We start from the raw sequence: 18859 nt of genomic DNA, 5'->3' as shown, positions 1-18859 counted from the left end.
GTTGGCCAGGATGGTCTTGATCTGTTGACCTTGTGATCTGCTGCCTTGGCCTCCCAAAGTGCTGGGATTACAGGCATGAGCCACCACACCTGTCCGAATGTGGCTCTTAACCACCAGCTGATGCCATGTTGGGCCTTTCGTGAGGGCCCCATTGGGTGGCTGCTCCACCATTGCCATGGGGGAGGTGGATATTGGGGTGTGCTGGGGGCACTGCAGACACACGGAGCCTGGGCCCTCTGGAACTCTCGATTTGGTGGAGGAAAAGGACAAGTTAAAAGCATGAAAGCTCACATTTCCTGCATGAGCCAAGCGCTTCCTGGGAACTATTTTACTCACTCCTCAGCACTGTTACTCTCCTTTTTTCACAGAGGAGGAAACTGAGGCACGGAGAGGTGAAGTGATGTGGTTAAAGTGACAAAGGAAGTGGCAAAGCTGGCATGTAAACCCAGGCAGCAAGGAGAGCCTACCCTCCTACCCACCTGCCCTGCTGCACCTTCCCGAAGGTCCTCACAGAGGCACCCACAGGGTGCTGATGCCACCCCAGGGGAGGGCACAACCAGCCCTACAGAGGAGGAGGATGGTAGGGGTCACAGGACTTCCTAAGGGAGGGAAGATGGGAAGAAAGGAGGGCAGCTCAGGCAGTGAACGCTGGGGCAGACACCCCGGGGCAGGGAAGAGCTGGGCACGTGTGTGTGTCTCTTAGGATTCTTTTTGCCCCCGGACCGGAGCCTCACCCCTTTCATCTCTCTTTGTGCAGCACTGCTGGTCCTGCCCACAGGTTGGTAACCCCTCGGTTTGTCTTCTCCTCCTTTGTGTGGGTGACATGGGCCTCGAGTGTGGTTGGTGGGCAGTGGGAGTGGCACCTCTCTGTCCCCAGCCCGGCTCCTGCTTGAGCTCCCCAGGAAGCTGGCCCCATGGGTTGGCTCCCTGTCTTCCACCCTACTCACAGGTCAAAAGGCAGCACGTGGGGGTGGGGCAGGGTCTTTGAGCCTTGGCAGGGCCTCAGCAAGGCAGGACCTGAGCTTTCCCAGCCGGACCTTTGGGGAAGCTGCTTGTGCATTTCCTTGCAATTTCCTTTTCCAAAAATTAGCTGGGCATGGTGGCATGTTTTTCTTTAGTATTCTTCAAGTAGTCCTATATGGCATAAAGAGAAAGGTCTTTGAGAACAGGAATTGGTCCATGACCAAAAGGGCTCCAGTGTCAAGGGGAATCAGCAGAGCTTTGGGGTCTCGTGTGATGCAGTTAGGATGCGAGGTTTCTGGGGAGAAGGGGAGGCCCAGGGAATAGAGGTGGCATCCATTGACCAGCTGCCCTGCCTTACCCCGGGAGAGATGAGATGAGGGTTTTATTTAACAAAGGAGAGGGAGTGAGTCTTTACAAACTAAGCATAGAGTTAAAATAACAACACGTTACCGTTGACAAAGCATGTTGCCATGTGCCATTCCATCCAGCCTCAGCAGCACATGAGCCAGCTCAGGTGAGCATGTCTCCAGGAGGCCCCTGCAGCTGGGGTACTTCCCCCAGGTAGAGTGCTTTATCTTTTGTTTCCAACATCTTCCTGATGGTATCCCTGTTGGGTACCTTTTCTGGCTTTGGGCCTGTGCCCTTGGCAAACATCCTGGAGGACCCTCAAGGCTCCCTCTTGCATTGCAACTGATAGCTCAGAGTCACTGCTGTACAGAAAGTTTAGATTACTGCCAGCTCTGAATGGATTACCCAGGATTACTGTGTGCCTTGACACTTATCAGCTGCTCCTCCGCTGGTTCCCCAGTCCTTGGACAGTGTTAGGATGCACGTCGCTGCAGATGTGGCATTTCTCTCCCAAAGAGCATTATGCCTGTCAGTCCCTTGAGCTGGCATTTCCAGGGCAGGCTTACTCTAGGGTTCAGTTATCAAAGTATGAACTCTGCCAGCACAGCCCTCTCTGGACCTCTGGCCTGTCTGCTCAGGGGTAGAGCGGCGCAGCACAAAGATCATAGCCTTGGGGCTGATCCCTGGTCTGTAGATTCCTGTCTCCACCATGTGTGAATGACCTAACTGGGCAAGTTTAAAAAAAAAAAAACAACTTTAATTTATTTCCTTATTTACAAATAAAGGTTTCCCCCAAATAAGCCTACCTCCCAGGGTTATTGCAGGGACTAAATGAAATAACACTTGCACTGCATCGGGCGATAAACACTAAGTACCGATTAGCTTCCTTCCTTTGCAGTCTGGCAGACCTGAGTCAGATGAGGCCTGATCAGGGGCTCAAATGATGCTACGAGGGCCCAGGCTTCATTCATTCATTCATTCGTTCGTTCATTCATTCATTCATTCATTCTCTCTGTCTCTCTCCCTCCCCTAGTCTCTTCCACATAGGCCTGATTTCTGATTTTCCCGTTCTTCATTCATGTCCCAAGATGTTTACAGCAGCTCCAGCTCTGACCTTGCCTTACCTCCAAGTCCCCCAGAAATGACATTAACCTCTGCCTCAAAAGTCTCACACCATCATAATGGCTTTGATGGGATTCTGTTTCCATCTGGAACTAGACTCCATGGCCAGGCAAATGATGGGCTGGCCCTGGAGCTGGTCATCTCCACCTGACCACAAGACCAGAGTTGGGGAGGGGCGGATCTCCAGACAAAAGCTGGGGTTACCACTGGGAAGTCCCTGGGAAGTAGGGTGAGCAGAAGCTGCAGACAAAAACAAAACAAACAAAAACCAGTGGATGCCCACCATGGGTACCATCTGCGGGACCTTCTTGCCTGGAGGTTCTGTCCCATCCTGACCTCCTGCATGCCTTTCCTGGCATCCACCTGATGGTGCCCTTGGCGGAGGCCTCCGGACCAGATTCCGGGTATGGTTGTCTTTCTGGCTGGTCAATTTCTCTGTTTTGGTCTGGGCTGAGGCTAACCTGGTGAAATGGCTTGAAATGTTGTTACCTGTGGCCTCCAGAGGGGCCACGGCTAACAATGTCCATGTGTCCTGGCCCCATTTTCAACTCAAGTTCCTTAATTAAGACCCTGTGGAGATGCCCTGTGGTCCTGTGATTTATCCACATCTGGTTAGGCAGTCATCTTCTAGATTCTGACCCCGGTTTGATCTGCCATCTCTTCTGCCCGCTTCAGAAAATCATGTGTGAGTTCAGCAGTCTTTAATATGTTTTCTGTAAAGACAGGGATGGTGATTTATGTTCCCTGCTGTCATTACACCACGGTCACTGGAGGCCCCTGCGATGTAGCCAGAGTGCTCCCTGCCACTGACTTGGCAAGGAGGGCCTTGGGTTCCCTTTCATCTGGTTCTTGCTGCTCCTGGGGCCTCATTTATGTGTGCAAGGTGCCCTTTCTGCAGACGCAAGAGCTTGAGTGTGGCCAGGCAGCCCCGCTCAGCCTTTTTGTGTGTGTTTTTGAATCTTCTCATCTTCTTTATCATGACCTGTTTTTATCTTGTCAAATAACTTACCTGCATCTATGTTCAGAGACGGTGGTGAATGGAACTGAGTGGTCGTCAGATTTATTTTTCCTGCTGACTTTTTTATGTTAAGGAAGGGGCATGCCCCCCTTCTTTCTATTTATAATTATGCTGGTCCCTAGGACACTGGAAGAAGCCAGCTCTGCCCCCTCAGCATCTTGGCTGAGTATCGGCCAGGTCTCTGTCACATGGAGGGGGCCAAATAGGAGTCGTGCATTTATTGGTGTTATTCAGCTGAATTTAAAAGTGGCCTACTCAGCACTGGGGCTAAGCCCCGCAGATAAGCTTGGTAGGTCACCATCTCACGGGTGGTGACAGGGGTGGGAGGTGGGGTTTCCTGGGGAGATGAGACCAGCGTCAAGGATGAGATATATCCATGAGTGACCCAGCATGCTTGGCCATCCGTGGGAGGCATGACATCCCTCTGGGGATGCATGAGGGATGAATTCATGGAGGAGGTGGCCTTTGAGATGGGTTGTGACGTTGGGTAGGACTTCAGGAGGTGCTGAGAGGAGGAAGGAACTTGCACAGGTGAAAGCAAAGATGAGGGAAGTTGTGTGGATTCAGGGAGAGGGAGGCTGTAGCTGGGCACGTGTGGTGGGGTGGGGGCTGGAGGTGTGGATTGGACCTTGTTACAGGGGCTTACATCCAAGAGTGAAGGGTCTGGGATGCGTCAGTAGGCAGAGGGGTGTTATTGAAGGGTTCTGAGTGGGCACGTACATTTGCTTGTGTGTGGAGTGACCGGATAGAAACTGAGGTGTATAACAGTTGCTGATGTTAATTAAACACTTACTACATGCAAGGCATGTTCCTACTGCCTTACATGCATCATTTTCTAAATGTAGGTCACTCTTCTGTTTGGAACCCTCTGATGGCTACTGCTTCATCACAGTGATATCCAAAGTCCCTACCCTTGACTACTTTTCCCCTTTCTCACTCCAGCGACCCTGGACTCCTTGCTTTTCCATGAACACTAAGCATATTCCTGCTTCTGGGCCTTGGCACTGACTGTTCTCTGTGCCTAGAATACTCTTTCTCCCAGACACCCATGGGGCTCACTCCCTTCTTCCTTTAGGTCTTTGATCAAAGGCCTTCCCCGCCACCTAGAAAAAGGTAACTCCCACTCGGCACCCCAGTGCTTTTACCCCTCACCTGCTTGATTCTTCTCTGTAGTACTCACCTCCACCCGCTACCCCACAGAATATGAGCTCCACAGGCAGGGCTGTGTTCCTTGCTGTATCCCCGCTGCAGGAACAAGGCCGCCTGATGCACAGGGGTGCTCAGCAGGTAGTTACTGCATGAGTGACTGTTCTGCAGTCTGCACTCCCACCGTGGGAGTTGCCTGTCATCATCCTCATCTTGCAGACAAGGAAACCAAGTTGAAGGTCAAGTAACTGGCCAAGGTCACCTGCTGGGAATGGCTGGAGACTGCCCACCTCTGACCCTACCGTGTAACCACACCGCCTTGCCATGGTTGTGACTGGGCAACAACACTCATATCTCTGTCCTAGGGGCTGTGTGAGGTTTTTTTCCAGCTTTATTTTGAACAATGTTTTTGTTAGAAGGTACTTCATTCCCAGAGGGTTCATTAATTGAGGGCGTTGCACTTTGTGAAGAAATCGCTGTCTAACTTGGGTCTGGAAATCACACTGTGCGCTTTTCAGATGTGCTAAAATAAACGTTTAGAGGAGAAAAAAGGAGTCTGATTGTTGTAAAAATTAGGCAGTTTGGGGAGAGAGCTGGAAGCTTGTTAAAATCCTCACCAAGGGGCCTTGGAAGTCGTTACTAAGGAGACCAATGGTGGGTTCCTTTCTGGTTAGCCGGTGGGAGGGCCTCAGGAGTTGCTTGGAAGCTGCTGCTGGGAAAAAGAGTGTTGGGGGTTTTCAGCAGATGTGTGGCCCCCACTCCAGCATGGCTTTGTCCTGATCTGTCCTGCTGCAAAGAGAGGGAAGCAAGAGATCCTGTTTGGATCTTGGAGAAGGCCAGCGGCGTTACCTTACAGCAGCAGAAATGAGGAAGCACCCGACTCCCCATCTCATTGCCCCTCCCAGGCATGCAGCCAGCCCTCTCCTGGACTCCCTGATGTACTCGCACCTATCCCTGCTGAACGCTTGCTATTGGAGAGCTGCCCATACGGTCTCACCTGCATGACTGAAGCTGCTCATCAGTTCTTCCGTGTACCAAGCCCAACCTGCTGTCCTGGGACTTGTAAACCCTGGTCACCTGGCCTAGATCTGCCTCCCTTAGGGTATTCAGAGAAGCAGTTAGCCTCCCCCTGTGCCCTTGATTTTGATGGTAGCTCAGACTCTGAGCACCTGCCAGGGACCTGGTGATTGCCAGCTTCTCACATTTAGGATCCATGCACATCCTTACATCACAGTGGAGATATGGAAACGAGTTCCAGAAAACTGACCGCACTTGGTTCTGGAGCTGCTAATGAAGAGTGGGCATACAGACCCAGGTTTGTGGGCCCCCAGGCCTTGTGCTCCCTGGACACTGTATATAAGCAGGTCTCCCAACCTGGTGGCTGCACTGTGACATCACACAACAGTGCACATTGAGCTTGCTGTCATCTACGACTCAGTACCCTGAGCTGCTGCTGAGCCAGGCCTCCCCCATCCACCCCGTGACACTGTTACAGAGTGATCATGGCAGCATGTCACACACACATCCTGTGAAGGACAGTCTGCGATGGCCTCTGATGGTGTCCAGAGTGAGCTTTGGCAGTCTCTAAGGTTGTCACCTTTGCGTGTCCCTGCAGCGCCTCCCCGCAGTGCCTCACAGCTTTTTTTTTTCTTTCTTTCTTTCTTTTTTTTTTTTGACGGAGTCTTACTCATTCTGTTGCCCAGACTGGAGTGCAATGGTGCAATCTTGGCTCATTGCAGCCTCCGCCTCCTGGATTCAAGTGACTCTCCTGCTTCAGCCTCCTAAGTAGCTGGGACTACAGGTGCTCACTGCCATGCTTGGGAATTTTTGTATTTTTAGTAGAGACAGGGTTTCACCACGTTGGCCAGGCTGGTCTTGAACTCCTGACCTCAGGTGATCTACCTGCCTCAGCCTCCCAAAGTGCTGGGATTACAGGCATAATCCACTGTGCCCGGCCACCTCACAGGTTTTAACGTGCATCATCATCACCCTGGGATCTTGTGTCAATGCAGGTCCTGATTCAGTAGGTTCGGGAGGATCCTGGTTCTGCTCGTCCAAGCTGCCAGGTGAGGCTGACCCTGCTGGTCCACGACCACCCTTTGAGAAGTGACATTTGATCCCAGGAAAATAGGGATCACCCTGAGGGCAGGATCCCAGCTGGGTTAGGAGCAATTAGTATTTTCCAAGATCCATGACACTCCTGAATTTAATGATAGTCCAGGCCAGTCCCAACAGTGATCAGACCATGGGAGAGATATTTAGTTTTACTGACTGTGACTCAAGAGGCGTTGTGGCTCAGCACTCCAGACATGCAAACTCATATCCACCCCCAGAGCAGGGCTGGTGCTGCCTGGTACAGGGGCCATGCTTTGGTTGCTCATAGCCAGTCCAGGCTGCTGTCTGAGGCCAGGAGGCATGTGCGCACATCCTCCCTGGCACAGCTATCAGAGGAGGGCAGGCCCTAAACCCATAACCTGCTGACTGCAATGGCTCTGTGACACGACATTGCTCCCAGCAGCAAGGTGGGCGGGGGCGATGGGAAGAGCACCAGCTAACAAGCTGCGTGAGTCCAGAGAAGGCACTTGACCTCTCTGGGCTTTCTTTTCATCTGCCAGAAGAGAGGGTTGAACATGGTCATGTTTAAATTCCCCCCGGGTCTGATTTCCTTTGTGTGTGCGCTCCCCCACTAGGGGTTCTTTGGCTGGCAAGAGAAACTAGAGAAGTTTTGCTTCCAGGAGGGGAGAGGTAAGTACAGCCTTCTGCTCCCCGAGAGGTTGTCCTGGGCGTGAGTGCAGCAGTGTTCTGGGTTGTCTGGGGAGGAGCGCTCCATCCAATAGGAAGAGGAGCCAGGAAGCTGGTTCTGGTGACTCCCTCTCTATTCTTCTCTGCAGACACTCCATCTGTGTCCCCAGGGGGGGCCTATGACTCTTCCACCTGTATCTGGTCTCCTTGCGAGGCTTCTGAATGTGCCTTTGGGATTTACTCTCCCTCCCTAGTGCTGGGTGGCCTCCACAGTCCCCTTGGGGACACTGGCAATGTTAAGGGCTCAGTGCCAGCAGGAAGGGGTTCAGCTTCATTGATGCACAGAGAGGTCCATTCCCTTACTGTTTTCTGCTCTTGTAGGTGGGCAGACTATACCCATGGGGCCCAAACCGGCCTGCATCTGCACCGTCCCTAGAAATACGCAGCAGCACTTTTCCTCCCCTCCCTGAGCAAGCCAGGGAGCCCTGTGGCTTCCAGGGCATTTGCCCTTGTGGTCACCTAAGGCCGAGGCAGCGGCGTACCAACGGGTGGCAGTGGGAGCCCCTCCTTGGTGGGGAGCAGTATTGTATCACTGACATGCCTTAAAATTGCCAGTGTGTGATGCTAATGAAAATGAACTGACTTTTATTATTGGTTTTATTGTTATGGTCATTATTTTAATGAATGAATAACAATTATTGTTTCAATTTTTTTTTTTTTTTGAGACAGAGTCTCGCTGTTGCCCAGGCTGTAGTGCAGTGGTGCGATCTTGGCTCACTGCAGCCTCTGCCTCCCGGGTTAAAGTGATTCTCCTGCTTCAGCCTCCCGAGTAGCTGGGATTACAGGTGTGTGCCACCATGCCTGGCTAATTTTTTTTCTTTTTTTTTGTATTTTTTGTAGAGACAGGGTTTCACCATGTTGGCCAGGCTGGACTTGAACTCCTGGCCTCAAGTGATCCTCCTGCCTTGGCCTCCCAAAGTGTTGAGATTACAGGCATGAGCCACTGTACCCGGCCAAAAATTTTATTATTGCTGTACAATCAATGCACCTCTTGCTGGCTGCACACAGGTGAACCACTCCTGCTGTGCCTCCCCTGCGGGGCTGATGGTCCCCTCACCCACTCCCTGCATGCCGGGTCCCAGCTCAGTGACTTGGGAAGGGGCGTATTCATGTCAAACATGTTTCTGAGTCGAAGTCTCTGTGCTGTATCAATCCAAGAGCCAGCAGGAAGGGTCTCCAACACTAGAACACTTCCTGACTCAAATCGTGTGACATCATGTCACTTATTGTCAATGGGGAGATGCCTGGATTCAAATATTATGTCTTCTAGGGTGATGGAAGTGAGAAAATTGGTTCTCTGGCCACACTCTAAGTATATATTGTCAGAAGATTTTAAATACAGATAAGACATTTAATTATTAAATGGCTTTTCAACGTGAGGCTCAAATGGAGCTTTCTAATTAGCTGTCAGTTCTGTCACAGCCATGACTAGTGTGCCCTGGGCTGGCTTCTCTCCTGATTTTCATGTATAAATTCCATTTCATGGTAACCAGACACTGCAGGGGCACTGCCCGGGGTCTCTGGCCTCCCCTGGGCGAGAAGGTACCATAGCTTCCCTCTCCTTCTGGGACTGCCTTTCCCTGCTCCTAGGTCAGGACAGGGGACCATCAAGCTGGATTTACTCGAAAAGGATAAGTGAAAGGAAAGACTGGAAGCACCCCGCTCCCTGCATACCTGACACACACGTATGTACACATGCAGAGAAAGGGGGCCGGGCCACAGGCAGAGATGGACACTAGGTGAGCCAGCAGCAGCCAGAGACAGACAGATGGACACCTACCCAGATGTACAACAGATCCAGGAGCTTCTCCTCCTGTCCACTGCCTGCTGTCCCCCACCCCCCCCAACCTGGAGTCTTTTTCTCTTTGTGCAATTTTGACTTTTAGAAACTCCGAGGTGGCTGCAGCCCCACTCAGCTGTGTTGAGCCTGCTGCTCTGGGTGGCCGACCTGGGGCAGGCCAGCCTGGTGCGGTGGTGCCTGTGCTGCCTGCATCTCTTCCTTGGGACTCTTCCTGAGATCTCAGGCCCTCCTGTGACTTCAGCCTTCCCTTTTCCCCAGGAACCCCCACATCAAGCCCTGGCCCCTCTCTTAGTCCTGTCTCACGTTCCCAATGGCCTGAGGGAGGGGCAGTCACAGCATCCCCCCAAACTGGACACCCCCCGCGCCTCCACTCCAACCTCCTGTTGCTATTCACGTTAATCATGGCAGCTAACAATGGTGAGGGGCACTGAGAACCAGGTGCTTGGCTGGGCAAGTCACACACGCTCGCTCCCTTGGTCCCCTAACATCCCTGCCTGAGGACCTGGTCTCATTTCCTGCTGCTTTATTGCTCAGGAAACTGGGGACAGGAGGGGCTGAGTGTCCTGTCCAGGGCCACTTGGTGAGGCCAACTCCAGAGTTCCTACTGACAGCCACGTGATACTCCTGCCCTCCATGCCCCCAGGCATTGTCCCTTTCTGGGGGAAGTCAGATCCCTCCATTTGGGAATTGGGAGCCCCATCACTGGTGCTTTAAGGACTATTGTGGCCTCGTGAGGGACTCTCCTCTGCCCTTCCCCTCTTCCAGCCATCCTACTTGGTGCTAGGTGTCGTCTTCCTGAGACACCACGCTGATCCGCTCTTGTTTTCAAGTCTTCGGTGGTCCTGTGGCTGTGGGTTCAAGTTCCCCTCCCTTACATGGCATTCAAAGGCCTTGGGCACCTGCCCAGCCCAGGCACCTCCTAGCTTGTTTCTCTGTGCACACCACTTGGACCACCAGGCTCTTCAGTTCTAGCCCCAGCACACGCTGGGCTTCCTGCCTCTGCTCACCTACTCTGCCTCGCCAAGTCCTCACCGTACCCCTAGGAGCCCTCACGTCTCCCAGGTCCCTCCAGCCAAGGGGTGTCTTCTCTGACTGAAAACCCGGCCCCTGCCCCTCTCTGCCTAGCAGCTTGGCTTCATCCCAGTTACCACTTCCTCAGCCTGTCTTCCCCAGCTCTGAGTTGGGAGCAGCAGTAGGGCTTTTGTGAACAGGAAATGGTACTCAGCACATGTCCGGCCCATAGCGAGAGCCCCAGAACTCTTAGCCCCCCGGGTCATCCCGGTCACTGTTTTCTCAGGATTCCTTAGGGCAGGGCTATGCCTGTGTGCATGTTCACATTCCCTGCACAACCCCACCACTGTCCCATCTGTGGAAGGCACTTGGGGAATAGTGGTTCCAGCTATGATGGTTCAAGGCTATTTGTTTTGCCAGACCCTGGTAGCTGGCAGCACAATCAGAATTTTGCAGATTGAACTATAAACTGGGCTTGCTGATTCATTTGAAATGGCAATATCAACATGATAACATTAACAAAACCGTTAGGCTGTTGATTGCAAATGTACGTGTGGAAGTGAAAGGAAGCACTCTGAACAAAGCAAACACAGCTTGCCATCTCTCTTTGTAGGGCATGGCAGAGAAGTACGAGGACCGATGGCTGCCCACAGATTTTGTATGGCTGGGGAAGGCCTTCCTGGAATAGTGGAAATAATGAGAAATTTAATATTTTGCCTGGGGCTGCAGATTGCAGACCAGGACATATAGCAGAGGGCTGCAGTATAGCAAACTGAACGAATGATCAGAGTGGAGTAAGTCAGGGAAGACTTCCTGGAGGGGGCTCCTTGAGACTTAAAAAACACCCACTACCAAAAGTTTTAGATTGTTTGCTTTTGTATTAGCATCCACATAGGGAAGGCAAGACGTCTTTGATAAAGAAAGAAATCTAAACTGTGGTTGTTCTTTCTATGCTTTTAACAGCTAGTTTTTCCTCCCACAGAAGCATCGTTCTCACCTCTAAACTCCCACCCCACCGCCACCGTCTTAATGAAGTGACCTTTTAGTGCATTGAGTTGGCAATGCTTTCTCTGTAAAAATTATTTCCTCCATGACCCAGGAGTAAATTATTTAGTGGTCTCTGAGACCTTCTACAAGTGAAGTTTCCAAATGAGCCAGATGCATTCCCATGAACTCTGACCTTGCTTAGCAGACATAAAACACAACAGTGAATCTCTCCTGAGACAGCAAAGCATCAAGGCACTCCATGCTCTGGGATCCTCTTTCTCAGGCCCATCAGCGTAGTAGCTGTAAGGATGAGATGTGGTTGCAGTGTTAGACGCAGGAGTGTGTGTGCAGGACGTGGAGGCGCTTGGGTGGGAGCCTGGCCTAGGCTAGGCGGGTGCTAGTGAGGAGCCTGGAGGCAGGGTCAGCCTCTTTTGGGGTGCCAGGCGCTGTGCACTCTCATCTTGCCTTCCTAGTATCCCTGAGAAAAAATGGGAGCTTTGGACGGTACAGAACTCCAGAGAGGAGCAGGAAGGCTGTACGTTTGGCAGACAGCTGGTTGGGCGTTTTAAATTTGTCCAAATGAGGATAAAGCCACCCAGGAGGGGCTTGTTGGTGGCTCTCATTAAATACAAAACTAAATGGGATTTAATTTTTCTGCCTCTATGAGTCTTTTCACACCCAGGCATTTCTAAATCACACCACGTGCCCTGATTCTTGAGAGAGAAAATGTGGTTACTAGAAGTGAGAAAACCGCTGGCCCCTGGGTTTTTCTGGGTTTGCTGGGGGAAGGGGGCTCTCCGCCTCCCCTCTCTCGGGGTCGAGCTGGGGCGGGTGGGCTGTGCTGTGGGCAGGTGGCAAAGCAGCGCTGCAAGAGGTGGGAGTGAGGAGCCGCTGACATTTCATTCCTGGCCCCTCCTGCTCGGGCTCCGTGAAGCCTTTTTAGCTTGGCTGCTGGAAGCTTCGAGCTGATAATGATGAGGGAGTGTAAATGTCAGCGGGCTCCCGGCTTCAATCAGAGCTGTTAAAAATAAGCCTGGCAAGGCAGCTCTGCCAGAGGTGCACTCAGAGAGTGGTGGGGAGGGCAGGAGGGGTTGAGGGAACAGGGCGCTGGCGGGGGGGCTCGAGGGCGTGATGGCGAGAGGATGTCAAGCCTAGTTTCTGGCAAGTAGTGAGTGCGGGCAGGAAGCAGAGACAGACATGAAGGAAATACTTATTTTCTTTTCTCAGCCTTTTTTGTGATTAAAAAAACAAGTGACATCTCAAATTTCATTTGGAAAGGAAAAAGCAGAAGGCAGTGGTCTGGGTCCCTAAGCTCGGGCCGCAGCTGGCTGTTTTGTTTGCTGGGCTGAAATTCTAACGGTGCCTGAAATCAGAGTGCCTGGCACACCAGGGCAGAGGCAGGGGGTAGGGGGACAGCTGCCAGCCTCACTCAGGGTGAGAGATTCTTTCTCTGCTTGGCCACTGGGGAGGAGGCACAGCCCCAGGTGAGATCCGGGAGGGACCTTGCACCTCTCAACTCAAAGGGTGCCCTTGGCTGGCAGCATCAGCCTCCGGGGTAACACAGACTCTCAGGCCCACCCCAGACCTGCCCATCTGAACAAGTCCCCAGGGGATTTGTGTGCACATTAGTGGCTGAGAAACACTGCTTTAGAGATGATAGCGTCTGTGTCTTCAGATGGGGACGTGGAATTCCAGAGTGGCAGAGGGACGCACCCAAGGTCGCACACCTGGTGCAGGAAACGAGGGCCTCTGAACCGGGGTCTGGAGCATTTTTCCATCCACATGATGTCCGTCATAGAGCTGGGCACAGACGCAGGTTCAACAAGTGCGGCTGTTACTTCTTTTCCTGCTGCAGTATGGTGGCTTTTCTAACCCGGGGGAATAGCTTCAGGGACCAATCGGTATATCTGGGTGGACTTCAGTTCTCACTAAGAATCTCCCTGGCACGGGATTCAGTCCTATCCCTTTTTTCATTTGGGACATGCTAGCTTCTCCCCGCTTGTCCCAGAGTTGGCATCTGAAGCTGTGCAAGGAAGCAAGGTGCAAAATGGGTGTGGAAGGCCCTGGGAAGCCCCAAGAAGAGGGACCTTCCATGGGAAGTAGTGGTTGGTCCATAAGAATAGCATTAGGATGTGGTGAGGTCAGCAACTGGACTCTGGCTGTAAAGCATGGATGCAGTTTAATTGGGTTTCTTTCTCTCTCTTTTTTTTGTTTTTGAGAAGGAATTTTGCTCTGTTGCCCAGGCTGGAGTGCACTGGAGCAATCTCTGCTCACTGCAACCTCCGCCTTCCGGGTTCAACTAATTCTCCTGCTTTAGTCTCCCTAGTAGCTGGGACTACAGGTGCCCACTACCATGCCTGACTAACTTTTGTATTTTCAGTAGAGACGGGGTTTCACTATGTTGGCCAGGCTGGTCTTGAACTCCTGACCTCAGATGATCCACCTGCCTCGGCCTCTCAGAGTGCTGGGATTATAGGCATGAGCCACTGCACCTGGCCTATCTCTCTCTCTCTCTTTCTGGCAGTTGGGACAGGGGTAGGGTAGAGAATTAAAGCAGAGAATTAAATCATTTATTGAGATGTGCTCATTTGCGTTTATTTGTTTAAAATAATTCCATAAATTGTAAAAGTTCTTCCTTCCACCCAAGGGGAGAAAAAACTGATAAGATGACATAAAGTAGTTTTAATTAATTGTAAAAAAATTCAAAGATATTCATGCCCTCATTCATTTGGTCATAGATTGATGCATTCCCCGACTTCTTACTAGACTCTGATTTCTCCCTAGGCACTGTGCTCGATGCTTATCACACCAGGCAATTTCTGGTCCTAGTGCCGCCGTCACCTGCTCCACACAGCTGCATTCTTCTTATGAATACTATTTAACCCAGGTGCCCAAACTCGACATTGTATCATTTTTTAGGGTGGAAACTCCTCCTGTCTTCCTAATTAGGGGCCACATGGCCTCACATAATCATCAATAAGGCTGAGACATCCTTAGGAGCATAGAATTTGGCTAGTTTTGGAGCCATACAGTCAGTGGAGGCATGGTGGGATCAGACAGCTATGCAGGGTCACTGTGTTCAGTTGCTCAGGATGTGCACTGCCCAAGGGTGCCACCTCTAAAGGACACCATTCTCATTATAGATGTAGATTTGCACATTTATTTAGACAATTTCCAAATAAATAGAAGTATCTTGAAGGAGGGATGCCTTTTTCGAATTCCCACAAAGGTCCCCTATGGCCTGGCAGTGGCCCTGGAGGTTCTGGTTCCAGCACGAGCTCTGGTACTAGCTGCCTTGAATTCTTCCCACAGGTCAACATGCTTTTTGGCCTTGGCCTTTCTTCTACGTAGGACACAGGAGGTCCTCTGGGGGCAGGGTGACCTAGCTGCCTTTCCAGAAGGTGAATGACAGTCTTAGCACTGGGGCAGCCCTTTCCTAGGTGGTTTTTGTCACCTTCTGAAAATGCCCATCTTTGCTGTTGCTAGTTTCTTTAGCACTCACTCACATTTCAGCCATTTCTTGTTTGTGTCCTAATTCTCCCTTGTCACCAGCCTAAGGGAAAGTGTGGGTGTGAGGGAGGCCCTATTCTCTTCATCTCAGGACTTTGCTTCTCTGCTGTGGTCAGGCCCACAGGTGCCTGCACATCCTCCACCTGCCTTAGCAAGACGGTGTTTCTGCAGATGGAGTGTTGGGTACTGCTAGCTCTGCTGGTCTTTCCTCAAAGGTGACTTCTGTGCCCGCTGGAATTGGGTTTGGCTCTACATAAGAGAAAAACTTTTCAAAAAGATGACTTAAACTAAGATACCGGAGTTTTTCTCTCACATTACAGTATGGCAGCTCCAGAGTCAGCTGGGAGTCAGAGTCCCAGGACCCCTCTATCTTTTGCTCCAACATTCTTAAGCTTTATCTTCCATCCTCAAGGTCACCTCATGGTTCAAGATGGCTGCTGGAGCTCCAGCCATCTCATATGGGCTTTAGGCAGGAAGAAGAAGGAAAGTAGTGAAGGAAGGGCACCTTTCCCAACTGAGTCAGCCTCCTTCAAAGAGATTTTTCTGGAAGTTTTTTTGTTCAGCAACTTCTACTTAAGCCTTGGCTACTCCAAGATGCAAGGGAAGTAGGAAATGTAATTTTTATCTGGGCACATGGGTGGCCACATCAAATCACCGTTCTTGTAAGAAGGAAAAAGGGGAGAATGGATTTTGGTTGGGAACACCTGGCAACCTCTGCCACATCTTGCTGCTTTTCCCCTTCCCCTATCCACTGCCCTCCCAGGGTCTCAAAACAGCTGTTCTGGAGAGCTTTGCAACACAGGTTGTGTCTTCTGGCTGCCGCACTGCCCTCTTCTCACACCACCTTACAGTTTTTTTCTCTTTCCTCTGGTTTTCCCTCTGTTGCTTCTCCAGTGAATCCAGGGAGGGCAGTTTTTTGTACAGTGGTTAAGATGTGGATTAAGGCAGACCTGGTCCAGGTTGTAGACTGGACTTCCAGCTGTGTAACCTTAGGCAAATCACAGAACCTCTCTGAACCTCACTTTCCTCTTATGTGAAATGAAGCCAACAATAGTCCAGTGGCCTCGTGGAGTTGTTGTGAGGAATAAATAGGGGAGGCATGCAGATCACTTAGCACGGAGCCTGGCACATTGCAAAAGACTCAGTAGGTGTTGGTTACTCCTATTTTTATTATCATTTTTGGGTCTTGCCCTTGGCATGGATTTTATAGGTATCACCAGCTGGTGGCATATTTCTTTTCTCTTAGACAATTCTCATCCAGTCAAGAAATATTTATTGAGCATCTACTATACACCAGTCTCTCTTCCAGAAGCTTGGAATAATTGGCAACACAGTAGGTAAGAATCCCTGCTTCAAGGAGGTGATATTTCATGGGGAGAGTCCCATTGTGCTGGGTGAGACCCTCTGGACCTTGGCTGCTCTTTTGCCACCAGAAATAGCATCCATGTAGGTATATAGGTCTCTGGGCCTTAGCCTCTCACACATGTTCTTATGGCTTCTGAGGCTTTCAGGTGCTTGACCTATGAGATACCCCAAAGGCTGACTTTTGAATCGCATTGTTCTCATATTCACAAATCCTTGGGCCCACTTTAGCAGGCTAACCTATGCAAGTGCTTGGAGATGAGTGCATGTCTCTTCCCAGTTAATTCATTTGCTTCTAACTGGAGCCTTCTAGAGACAGTCTCTCAAAGCAGGATATGTGACATTTTTGGGAATCGGATGCACCATGCACATATGCACAATTTGCACATGGTTTTAGGGGCTGCATAGACCTTGGGCAGCCCGCTCTTGAGGCCTCAGAGCCTCCAGGGGCCCCAGCTCAGAACCCTGCTTGACAATCTCAGCAGTGACCTGTGCCAGAGCTGCCTTGACAGCAAGCCTTCACAAATGTCACTGCGTGCTAGTCTTTCTTGCTCCTTGTGGGTGGCCTGGTTCGAGCAAAGACTTGAGATAAATGTAAGAAGATGAGGCAGTGGTTAGCCGAAAAACTTCCTTTCTGCCAAGGTTGCCCTTTGTCCTTTACTAGTGTGTGAATTGTGAGGAAGACTTCTCGCCACTCCTGGCCTCAGAGTGAGTTCTGGCCTGTAGAAGACTGGAGCTTGTTTAGATCGTTTCTAAGGCTCTTTTCAACTTGGGAACTGCAAGGGCACTTAGCCTATGGGCTTGGCATTGGACAGAGGGGGGTCCAAGCCCTGTTTGTGCTCCTACGAGCTCTGTGCACTTCAGCCAGCAACCTGACTTCTCTCAGCCTCGGTGTTCTCATTTGCAAAAGGAAGATAAAAACATGTTCAAAGTATGACTGTAAACGAGCTAGAAATGTGACTGTCATACAAATATAAAGTGGTATGTGCCAAAAGTTTACATTTAATTCATGAATGAAGGGACCAGCAGGATGGTAAAGTTGTTTCAAGGAGAATTTGGGGGGCTGAGAGCTTATCATCAGTGAAAGACAGGGAACACTGAAATAAAACTACAAAGTTCAATACAAAATTGGTTAATGTTGGACATGGTTAATAAACTAAACCTTGAGGTTATTTTTTCTACCAGACAGTAATGATTTGCAACTCTACCACACAAAAATCTACAAGTTCGTGTGTAACTGCACAGAGGACAGACCCTAATCAGTAGTGGATAGTGAGACAAAGGTGAGTCCCCTAAGGAACCTGGCTCACTTCACGGAAAGACATGAGGAGAAGCCCCTCTCCAGGGGAGAAGATGGCAGGAGTGGTGCATGGAGCGTGTCTGAGCACATCCACACTAATTGGTTTTCAGATGCAGCTGCAAAGTTCATGTGAAATGGAAAAGATCAAATCTGTGCTTTGAATCCATAGCACCTGCCTTTTGCAAGAGGCAAATTCTCAGTATGGGGATAGGTGATAGAATGATATCAAACCGGAGTGAACAGAGTAGGTATCTTCTCAGCTGATGTCAATGAATGATCTCAAGTGTATCACAAAGTAGTTTTTCCTCCAGCACTGCCTGTGACATTGAACAAACCCCTCCTGTGGCAGTGAGGCAGGGGGCAGATGTGCTCTGCCGCCATACTCAGAACCGGGGCTGCCCCAGGGGCTTGCTTGTCACCCCCTTCAGCACTAACAGAGGGCCACTTTCATGGATGGAGCGTGGGCTTAGGAGGCAGCAGCCAGGGCCTGCCAGGGCCCAGCACCCGCTGGACGACTTGGGGCTTGCAATTTCACCTCTTCTGTGAAAGCGCCAAGGTGCAGAGCCTGGTGTGGTGCAAGCACTCAGTGAAGGGAGCTGTTGGTGGCACCCTCTTCCGCCCTTTTCCACCCTGTGGCAGCGCTCAGTGTCCTCATCTTAAAAATTTTACCTCTTAAGGCTGTTAAGAGGGTTGCTTCTTGCTTTCACTGCCCCCCCAACACCCTGTAATCCAGTTGCCTCCCAGAAACCAGTTCTCTTTATAAAATATCAGCCAGACCCTGCTGCTCTCCTGCTAATACACTCCAACTCACTTTGAGTCCAACTCACATCCCAGCCATGCCTCCGAGGCTCTCCATGACCCAGTCCCTGCCTATGGCTCTAGCCACCACCTTCTTTCTATTCCCTGACACTTCCAGCTCTTGCCCACCTCACGGCCTTTGTGCCTGCTGGTTCCTCTGCCTGGGACGCTCTTCCCAGGACTCTGCTTGGCTGCTTGCTTCTTGTCACTTCATTTCTCCCTTGACAGACAGGGAAGCCCACCAACCACGCGGGCTGCAGGGGCCCCTGCTTCCCGCTCCCTCTCCATCCTGGCTCCTGTTCTGTTTCCTTCACGGCACTCCTCCATCTCTGAAATCATGTGAGTGGTTTTTGGCTCCCCCACTGGGATGGAAGCATGGAGCTCCCTTGCCTTGGTTGCTGCTCTGCCTAAGCCCGTGGTCCGGCCCTGAGAATGGAGAGGGCCTGGATGAACAGCAGCGGCGAGGATGCTGGTGACAGGCACATGTGCCAGCAGGGACTGAGCTGAATGCTTCACATGCTTACTTATTGAATCCCCACCACAGCTAGATACTGTTACTATTTGTTATTCCCATTTTATACAAGAAGAAAGAGAGGCACGGAGATGTTAGGGGACAAGCTCAGAGTCATCCAGCTAGTGAGAAGCAGAGCCAGGATTCAGCCCAGACAATCTGGCTCCAGAGTTTCTGCCC

The 18859-nt window shown here is 51.0% G+C and overlaps 1 protein-coding gene and 2 long non-coding RNA genes across 3 annotated transcripts in view; 2 read left to right on the top strand and 1 right to left on the bottom strand.

Moving 5' to 3' along the window:
• Window positions 1–18859, top strand: part of SLIT1 (slit guidance ligand 1) — a 187583-nt gene that overhangs the window by 77203 nt on the left and 91521 nt on the right. The gene's annotated exons all lie outside the window — the stretch shown is intronic.
• LOC104008270 (uncharacterized) lies at window positions 4971–5968 on the bottom strand. Its single transcript, XR_682791.4, has 3 exons — window positions 5595–5968; window positions 5215–5386; window positions 4971–5120 (listed from the first exon to the last, which is right to left on the bottom strand). It is a non-coding gene; the product is annotated as an uncharacterized LOC104008270 (long non-coding RNA).
• Window positions 6099–7802, top strand: LOC107966806 (uncharacterized). The gene is made up of 4 exons (XR_010146659.1): window positions 6099–6186; window positions 6610–6663; window positions 7288–7342; window positions 7721–7802. It is a non-coding gene; the product is annotated as an uncharacterized LOC107966806 (long non-coding RNA).

The sequence above is a fragment of the Pan troglodytes genome, chromosome 8 (genome assembly GCF_028858775.2).
Source record: "Pan troglodytes isolate AG18354 chromosome 8, NHGRI_mPanTro3-v2.0_pri, whole genome shotgun sequence".
NCBI lineage: Eukaryota > Metazoa > Chordata > Mammalia > Primates > Hominidae > Pan > Pan troglodytes.
The sequence above is the reverse complement of the archived record's forward strand: the minus strand, read 5'-3'. Positions and strand labels throughout refer to the sequence as shown.